This window comes from Dromaius novaehollandiae, unplaced genomic scaffold, assembly GCF_036370855.1.
Source record: "Dromaius novaehollandiae isolate bDroNov1 unplaced genomic scaffold, bDroNov1.hap1 HAP1_SCAFFOLD_88, whole genome shotgun sequence".
NCBI lineage: Eukaryota > Metazoa > Chordata > Aves > Casuariiformes > Dromaiidae > Dromaius > Dromaius novaehollandiae.
Genome location: NW_026991348.1, coordinates 18,873 through 29,001, shown reverse-complemented (window position 1 = coordinate 29,001; position 10,129 = coordinate 18,873).

Genomic DNA, 10,129 nt, shown 5'->3' with positions numbered 1-10,129 from the left:
GGGGGAACCGAAACTATTTGTTTCTTGATAAGCTGCTTTTTTTTTTTTTTTTTTTTTTGGATAAAGGTAGAATGGGAATTTTTGTAGTATCTTTGACAGCTATCCCACGGGGATGGAGGTGTATTTGTGCAGTGCAGTTATTTAGTTGGTGTGGTGTAGCAGGAGAAATGGCCTCTATAGAAAGTAAGAATTCTGTTATAGCTTGACTTTTTTTTTTTTTTTTAAGTTCTTTCTCTACGTGGAGTGCTCTTACTGAAGATGATTTGAATACCTCTTAAAGAAAAAAAAAAGAGAAAAACAGTTATTAAGACTGAGTATGTGATTGGACCAATGATACTGCTGTAAACCTGGCATGAAAGGGTATGCTAAAGGGGACACATTTTAAGACCAGTAGTGTATTGCAATCCTGTTTTTCCTTGTATAGCAGGAAAAGATTTACCATATGTATAGAACATACCTTTGGCTGGAATAGACTGTCCTAAATGCAAAATTTATGTCCTTAAGAAAATGCTTTTTAGGAAATAGTCACACATTGCTGGATGGTTCTATCAAACAATGATCTTTTTAGGCAAAGGGAACTAAATTAAAGGGAAAGTGGGGGGGGGGAAGACAAGGGGAAGAAATGTCTAAAATATAGGGGAGTTGAGTTTCACGCAGTGATCTTGATCTTAGAGCTGAACTTTGTATAATTAAAATCACTGCTAAGTACATCTGTAATTTGATAAATAATAAATCCTATGTTCACTATTTCCAGTTTTAGCTTCTTTAGAGACCTGGAGCCTTCCTGTCCTCTGTAAGAGGCTACTGTGTTTTTTAGAAACAATGGGCTGTTTTTAGAACGTACGTAATAAATATAGCTTGACTGAGTCTGCATCATTTGGGAATCTGTCCCAGCGTATAATTCATTAATTCTCTCTCTCTCCCTCCCCCTCCCCCTTCCTCCCCTCCCCCCCCCCCCCCCCAATTTTTTAAACATTGGAAAAAATCTGATTAGGTGGTCAAATGTGATTTTTAGGTGTGATTGTAAATTTAATTTTCATACACTGCTCCTAAATATCTTTTAATATTTGGAAGAGTCCAGTGTGTGTGTTTTTTATATTCTCTCTCTTCAAAACCTTGAATTAAAAATCTAGGGTCATTTGTAGCCTGTTGTTTGATAGTGGGTATGAAGAACGTTTGATTACATAAATTCAGTAAATATTTATAGAAATGACACTAAATAATGGCAACAACTGTATTGGGTAATGTGAGCAATAGCCTGCATGTAAAAGTTTAATGAGTTATGCAATTTTTAAAGGGCAGCAGTATTCTAAAGCAAAGCTATTTTTTACAGAGTTTCATTCACTGCTGCATGTATTATGATTCTTGGGGAAGATATAGAGGAGTGAAGGCAAAATTTCCTATGACAATGTAAGCTCTCCAAAATGTAAGGAGATATATATGAGCATATATATGGAGCATAGTATACCTTACAGCTTATTCCCAAATCAGTACATTTAGCAGCTGTGTGAGCCTGTTGTAGCAAGGTCAACAATCCTTTCAGTGGTCTGAAATATTATCTGGTAGACATGAAATCCTTCATTTAAACTTAAGTGGAAGATGTGCATAATCGCAGCTCATAAACATCAGATGATGAAGCATGCTGCTTGTCTTCAGCATAAAACAAGTCTTTCTTTCTCTAACTGCAAATTAACTTGCAATACTTCCTCTTAAAGCTGATTCCTGGAAAGGAAAATCATCATAGTGTGTGGTGAAAAAGGGCAGATAGAGAACAACTGAAGCACCGAGAGCACCAGTATTTCTTGGCGGCAAGGCTTATTTCTTGCCAAAGGGTGTATTTCACTGCTAGAAGGATGGCAGTAGTTCAAGGGGCACAGGTATGTTGTGTCATGTCATGTCATGTGGTAAGGGTTTGTATTTATTCAGATTGACAAGTAATTAGTGCCAAGTGAATTTAGTTGTTTATACTTTAATACTTTGGTAGTTAGTGAAATGCCAACTTAAATTACCAGGAATATGGTGCTATATGCCTTGGGGTTTTTTTGGATTATGTCACTGTTCCGGTTTCTTTGGCTAACATGATGTTCTATAATAAAAACAACTATTACATATGTATCATCCTGATGTTTTTAAAGATTGCCTCTTGCTCCAGAAGTACTTAGTATGGTACATGGTGTTAATTTTTTAACATAATCAAAAATCATCTCCAAATACCTTATTAGTGAGACTGAGAAGAACAGTACGAATCTCTGGGTAATCACAGGGTAATCTCTGGGTAATCCTGCAGCTTGGAAAAATAGAAACTTATTGCATTCTAGCTTCTCTATCAAGCCAAAAACTTAAATTCTCTTAATTCTCTCAGCTAAACCCTCTTAATTCTATCAGCTTCTGATGTTATATATAAAGCAGGAGTATTCTTGATTGAGCTCATTAATAAAGCGTTTTTATGCAAAAGAAGGACTAACCTGTAACTCTGAAGTCCAGGGAAATAAATGTAATAAGCCAATCACTGAAGATGTAGTGGTTAGTGATTATCTCCAAAATATAATTCTCTTTGCCAATATGGAAAACAAATTATGGATTTTTGACTAGAAAACGTTGGTGGGACTGCAGGTGACTCGTATTTTACTCGGATATAGGGCTCTGCAGCGAGTGCTCAGAAAACTGGGAGAAAAACATTTCTGTTCTTCAGTACTTTGTCCACCTGAAGAAATTACAGAAGGTATAGATAGATGCAGTATTGTGAAAGGACTGAGAGTAGTTGAAACTCAGCTTTGTGGACAAACTGCAAAGGCAAGTATGGATGGTATGTGTTTTAAGGTATGATGTACATGACCATTAAAAGACTAAAAATTTTTAGAGAACAAATCTAGGAAAAGAAAGCCTTTTCCATACGGTATTGTAGCAGCTATGAGGTAGAAGATAAGTCATGTATCAAGCTAAGTTTATAGTTGTTTGCATAATTCTTCCTTCATAACAGAACTTAATTCAGTTTGGACTGATCCCTTATACGTATGGTAATTGTGAATGTCGGTGACTGTACTTTTCCTGAGAATTAATTGAAATCCTATGATCTAAGATAGTTGCTCTCTGGGTAAAAAATTAAAAATAATTTTATACAGTCATCTTCTAAGTTGTGCTCAAGAAAAAAAATCAGTGTGCTTAAGACTCGTTTTATTATCATAATTATCCTGACATACTCAAAAGGTACTATTTTGAAACTTACTTTTCAAATCCTACTAGAATAACATCAGCTGTTTTTATTTCATCTTTTAAATTAGCTCTGTAAACTCCAAAAAACAGTGTAGACTGGTTTCTTTCATATCTATATTTTGTGTTTGATGGCACTCTTTAATGGAAACCTTTTTCATGTGCAATGCCATTTTGACCTTTTTTTATTATTATTATTTTAGGCTTTGGGAGGCACTTACAAGGTGTCTCTGCCCTGCCTGGACATCAGTTTGGACAAAAGCTATGGGAAGTTAATTATCTGAAAGTTGATCTTGCAGTCTATCAAATTTGGTTGCCATTGGCCAACAGGATCAAAAGGTAGTAAAGGCAGAATGCTTGTATCTGTACAGGCGATGAACATAAAATCCTATTTTTAGGAGGGAAAAAAAGAGTCTAAATGAAATTGAATAAAGTCAAAGAACTTTTTGTAAAACAAAGTCTAGAAGAGGTAGCCCAATAAAACAAGGAAAATATAAGATTATGCAGAGTCTTCAATAAAACTACGAATAAACTCCCAAATAACCTTCATCTTCCCAAATCATTGTCCACTATCTGCATATCTTTGCCAAAACTTCTATTGAGGCTGAAGATGCAATCATCCCCCTGTATTGGCCAGGAAAGAAAAGCTAGAAACATTCAGTATACCATTCAGGTTTTAATCTACAGAATAGCCCACAAGAAAGTTAATTTTAATGTTTGTAACAATGTATGATTTTTTTTTCCCCCCTAAAATATCAATAATTTACTTTTTTGTGATATTAGGCGACATTATTTTGCTTTTAGAACAGAGGAACAGAAAGGTTGAAACTGAAGTGTCCATTATTGGGGGCAGGGGGAAATAAAGGAGGAGAGAGGCAGATTATATGATCAAGTTACTGAAGACTTGAGTTTTAACGCCTCGATGAATTAAGGTCTTTTAATTCTACAATTGTCTTCATTTTAGCATTTTATTTTTTTCAGCTTCCCTGATCTTTTAACATTGTTTCCTTAATGTCTTCATGCTTTGTTGCTGTGGCAGATTCCCTGAAAAGCAGTTTAGTTTTTTGGAGGGAATATTAGTAAATTTATCCTTGTAACATGTCAAATATGAAAGAGCTGCATATCTTAGGAAATGGTATATAAACAAGGTTTTTTTTCAGAATGTGCTTTTTTTGTCTACTGAAGGAATGAATGTATATGGTCCTTAAACTGTTTCATCAGCACAACTGAGGGATTGGTGAACTGTGACAATAAAAAGGTATTAGTGACTTGAGGCAGAGTAGAGCAAGAATATGCTAAAATGGTTTTGCTTCTGTAGGAAGCTGTGATATGAAACTTCATGCTTTGCATATGTAACAAAAGTGAATAGATATGAATATGCATATGAAAATCTTATTGGGAACATGTGAGCTTTCACGGAATCATTGACAGATGTAAATGCAAGTTAAACCTGTAGTATTTTATTAGGAAGTTGGAGACTTGAATATTATTTTTCTAGTCAGCATTTTTTTTCTTCTCCCCCAGATTAGTTTCTTATTGTCACCTTTTGCTAACAGCATTAAGCTAGGAGTGGGGAAGGAAGTAACCCACTACTAGTGAAGGCCTAGTGCAGATGGTGATTAGAGGAAAAGGAAGAAAAATAGCCTCAGTGCACTTTTTTTCCCTCTGAACTATACCTAAGATGTCATTACTAATGCTGCTGTGATACACATAGGAAGACCTGAGTCCTATGTTAATAATTAATCCTAAAATACGAGAAGTCTAGAAAATCTTTCACCTAGGACTATATAATGGAAGAAACGGAGTACAGGTTCTTCTGATAAACAAGCTAAGCCTATGTAAGGGGAGACTAACCTAGAATGTCCCAATGAATATATATATATTTACAAGACATTACTTAGTCTTTAGAGTAGAAGATGGAAATTGTTCAGCTTGCTACACCTCTCTCATCCCCAGGTTGAAACTGGGAGGTTGGAAGGAGGGGCAGGCAGCTTCAGATGTTCCCAGAGTCTGTTTTGTGTAACACAGGAACCACTTTTTACTGTAGTGTTATGTAATGCTTTGCCAGCAATGTTGCTTTGAATTGTGAGTACTCTTAACAATAGATTAACAGTTCCACAGGACAAATTAATTAATCCCTGAATCCATCTGACAGCTGCAGAAAGGCAACTGTGCTTCTTATGCTGAGAGGTTAAGTACGTTTTAATTGTTGCTGTATAGCAAGGAGAATGTAACAATCTCTTAGTGTCCGTTCTCTTTTCAGATTTGGCATTCTAAAAGATCTTAACCTTATCTCCTGATTTGTCAAACTGTATTTATGAGTTTTAAAGAGTTGCTTTTTAGTAGGCACACAGATGGCTTCTAAATGATATGGCTGCTTTGTGCTGAATTGATAATTAATAAAAATGATCAACATCTAATTTACAGCCTTGATTCGGTATCGAGGTTTATGGTGGAGTTATTAAAGCATATTACTTTCTGATAAGAAATAATAGGTTGATTGTTTTGAACTTATTTTAAAAATGAATTCTAGACTTAACAAAATCTTCTTCACCTTTTAAATTATCCAGCTGCTTGAATGTTCCTTGCCTTATGTTTTATCATTGTAGGGGGGAAATGGATATTTTTCACGTTTACAGTGAAAGCCAATGTACTGTAACCTTTTAAACATACCTTTTAATCTCTTTTGCTCTAGAGGGTACTTTGATACACCTAAGAAAGAGTAAAGGCTTTTATTTAGGTAGAGATTGAGCAGAGGGTTACCCTCCTCCTCCCCTCCCCCCTTTTTTCTCTTTTTCTTTAATTCATTCCAGAATTTGGTCATGGATTTTTCATATTGCTCTGAATGTTGCAAGTAGCAATTAAAAGCTAACCTCTTCATTTCAAAATAGTGTATTAAAACAATCAATTTATGACCTGGTTAATTGAGCATGACTGGAGTGTTTGAAAAGAAAGATACATTTCCAGTCTGCTGCGGCTGCAACCAGGCACTAAATCAAACAGATGGCTCACAGAGACAGGCAAGCTGCTGTTATTAAAGGTAAATGAAATCTTCTGTGCTGCATTTATGAGACATGAGAGTTTTACCTGTAGCATGCTCAGGCAACTTTTGCCAGAAACAACTTTCCTTGGACTTCTGTAAACATTCCTATCTATGTGATGGGTGCTACTTTGTCTGAAGCTTAATCTGGAATAGTTAGTTGCGTGACTTGTTCTTTCCTTCCCCTTCTGCCTTTTTGATCATCTTCTTTTGCCGTTAGTTTATTTCTGATCAAGCAAAATCATCTTTCTGCATATCTGTCTCTCAGTAGGACAGAGATTAGTAGAAGACAAGTGTTTCATGACAAGTTTTGACTATACTCTCTCCCTCAATTCACCAACTCAAAAATAATGTCATTAAAATACTTCTAAAGGGAGCTTTAGGTGTAATATTTTGAAGAGTGATGGAATATTTTGGAATCCAAAACTGGAGAGGCAGCCAAGTAATAGAAAAAACCCCAGCTCTCCTTACTCATAGTGCACATGGAGTGGCACAGTAACATTAAATAAATTGGAAGGTATCCAGGCCTAGATATTTGAAAAGATATTTTACTTCAGTTCAGATACATTATTGCTATTATACTCTTTAGTTGCATCCTTTTCAAATGAAAGATTGTGCTTCCCTTTTGAGAACAGCTCTTGGGATTTTTAGTAGTCTTGCTTTCTGAAATGCTGATTAGTCAAACTAGTGGTGGAATGTGGCTTTATCAAATGTCAAAGAAGCGAGGAACCATTAGACAAACAGACAAATGGGAAAATTTGTGGCTGACATGAGAAATGATTTTTGAAATGGCAGTGTTCTCATAAACCTTTTGGAGCTTGTAAAACAAATATATACCTTCTCATCAGTATCTGAGAATTCTTCTAGACTTGACTCCAGCATGTATCATAGCCTTTCATTTTAGAGATTTAATCAGCTGTTTTTAGGATCTCAATTGTAGGCTAGTCATGCCTTATAATGGCAAGATGGGGAAAATGCTAGCAATCTTCCTAACGTAGTAAATTTTAGCTACTATAGGTAGTAGCCTGGTAACATATCAGGACATTTACATCTTGAAGTTTGAGTTTCTCTCAACATCTGAGCATGTTGGATTTGTAATAATGCCATTTAGGAAAATCTGCTTGCATCAGGGACTTTTTTTTTCCCCCCTCCACCAAAAGTGATTGATAGCAAATGTACTTAAGAGGCACTGCTGGATTAAAAAAACAAACAGCCCTCCCCCTCACCCAATCCCTTTCCTTTCTTACCATGTCCAATCTAGCAATACAGTTAAATGGAAAATGGAAAACTCCATGTGTCTGACTGTGTTCTTTACCTCTTTCCAACTCATACGGGTGCACATGCACATTGCTGAAGTCTAGATTTGCAAATTGTGAAAGACTGTTTAAATAAAATTATTTCCATATGAACTGGAAAAATCAAATAATGGAAACCTCGAATATCTCAAAACTGATCTGGTAATTGCAGCGTAAGTAATGCTTTAAAGTGCAAGAAGTGAAAATACTATTAGGGGTTACCATAGTGCATGCAGATTAGAAAATTAATTTGTCTTAAGTGAGCTGTCAGGTTAATGTTAACATAGTTCATTGTGGTTTCATAAAGTTGCAGTCTTTTGTGAATTTTAGGTGTTTGTTCCAACATTAAATTTGTTCACACTTTGGAGATGTGGGTGCATTTTAATATTTTTGCCATTAGGAAAACTGATATAATCAATAAAAGCCCCCAAACTTGCTGCAAAATACCACTTTATTTCAGTGGATATCTAGCCTTTTTTCCATGCATGTTATTTTTGACTTTTACCTAGAGACATTACTGCAATGTCAAGGAGTAATTTTTTTGTAAATTCTGACTTCTAAAAATGCATTTATAAAAAAAAAAAAAAAGAATTACCTGTTTTCCCCAGTTCCTTATTCCCTCTGAGTGGTTATGCTTGCTTCCGGTGATTAAAAGGGAAGGAGCTTAACAGGAATTTGTGGAGGGCAAATGTAATACTTTGTGATATCTACGTATTGCTATCTTCTCGATCCTGCCAGGAAATTAAAGGTAGGGAAGGCATACTTTGCAGAATATTCCTTTTGGACTAGCTGACAAATGAAGAGTTGGCATACATTACCATAGGAATAGTGAAGACTGCCTTTTCTCTCTCTGTGTTTTTTGCATGGGAGGAGAGGACTGATACACAAGGGAGAGAAATGTTCCATTGACCTCACTTAACAGTGGTGTGAATCCTAATAGACTTTGCTCTGCTCACTTCTTAGAGAGAACAGTGCGTCTAAGTCCAAAGGAAGAAACATTTTGCTCTAGGTCATAATGTTTCTATCTTTTGATCCCTGTGCAGCTCTGTAGTCTCTCACATGATCCTGTCTGTCACTACAGAAGTTCTCCTCGATAAATTCATGCAATATTACCTTGATAAGGTCTTCAGAATAGTCCTTTTACATACAGGCTCTACTACCTACCACAGTAATGCAGATGACTAATAAATTAGATTTAAGAAAATAATGATCGCTGCTGTTTAAGGAGCTCAGACATGATATTTCTTGGAAACTCCATCAAATACTGAATGATTGGATCACATACATGTTCACTCTATACAATTTTTAAGCATATTAATGCAGGGGGGGAAATATCCTTTTCCTTCTTTGCAGTCTGTCCCAGAGCTGCAGATATCACTTGGAGCTTTCTCTTCTTTCTCAGTGCATGGTTCAAGAAATGCATTATGGAACAGGCTGATTCTCAACCCAGTCCTGGGTTGGTTCAATGCAACCATGAGTTTAGTCTCTTTCAGGTCTCCTCTCAGTAGACGAATAGCTAAGCAGTGCAATCCTCTCCCTTACAGTCTCCAACTTCTAACAGCCCTGGTGACCCATCATGTGTTCTGGTGTGACCTTTGTATTTGGGCTTGTGCAGAGGGAGTGCTGCTCATGCAGTTCTTCGTGCCAGAAATATTTCCCATGGGGATGGACGGTACTTATGGTCTTGCAGAGCAACTAGGAATTTGACTGACTTTCTGACTTCTGTTTTCTTCTGGGTCCTCAGGCTTGAAGTGAAGTTCTGTTTGCAGATTTACCAGTGTTTTGAATTTCTTTGTAGTTTATTACTTGAAAAGAATCTCAGAATCTCCTGGTCCTGTGCTGGTGAAAGATTGAAATGCTGCTTTCTGTCTCTCAAGCATCCTGACTCACAGTGCTGTGCCCACGTAAGGAAACGCACAGATAACAAGTCCTAAGACCACCCATGATTTTGTATCCTCTCTTTCTCTCGCTCCCCTCAGCCCAAAATCTTTTTCAGGTCGAAGATGCTTGATGTGTTAAATTGATCCATGTATGGAAGCTATTCAATACATTTTGATCATTCTTGTTGACTTCTGTAACCCTTTCCCAAATCTGCTGTCTTTTGGGTGGGTGGTGTGTGTGTAAAAGTGAGAGGGAAGGGAATGACCAAAACTGTGCCCAGAATTCAGCAGGTCAGACAATGAATATTTTATAGCTTATTTTTCCTCTCTCAAATGTTACTTTGTACATTTTGGGCTTCCAGTTAATTCTTTTGTCCTTCTTTTCCTTTGTAACACGTGAAAATATAATGGGTAAAATGAGGAGGGATATTGCGGTTGTTTCTTAGCTTTTTTCTAAATTGAAAGTTTAGCTATTCTGCCTTGAATGTACGCAGTGATGATCAGATAAAAACGTGTGTGGAAGAGCCTCCTTCAGTGTACTTTAAAATATATGTTGTCTCGTGTCTGCAACGTGCCAGCTAGGATGGGGGCTATTATCTCTGCTAGTCTGAGCAAGTAAAACCTTCAGAGTTTTACCAGGAACACAGAAGCTGGGTACTCTTCACAGCCATGTCACTAACTTTATATGATATTGTTCAGTTTAT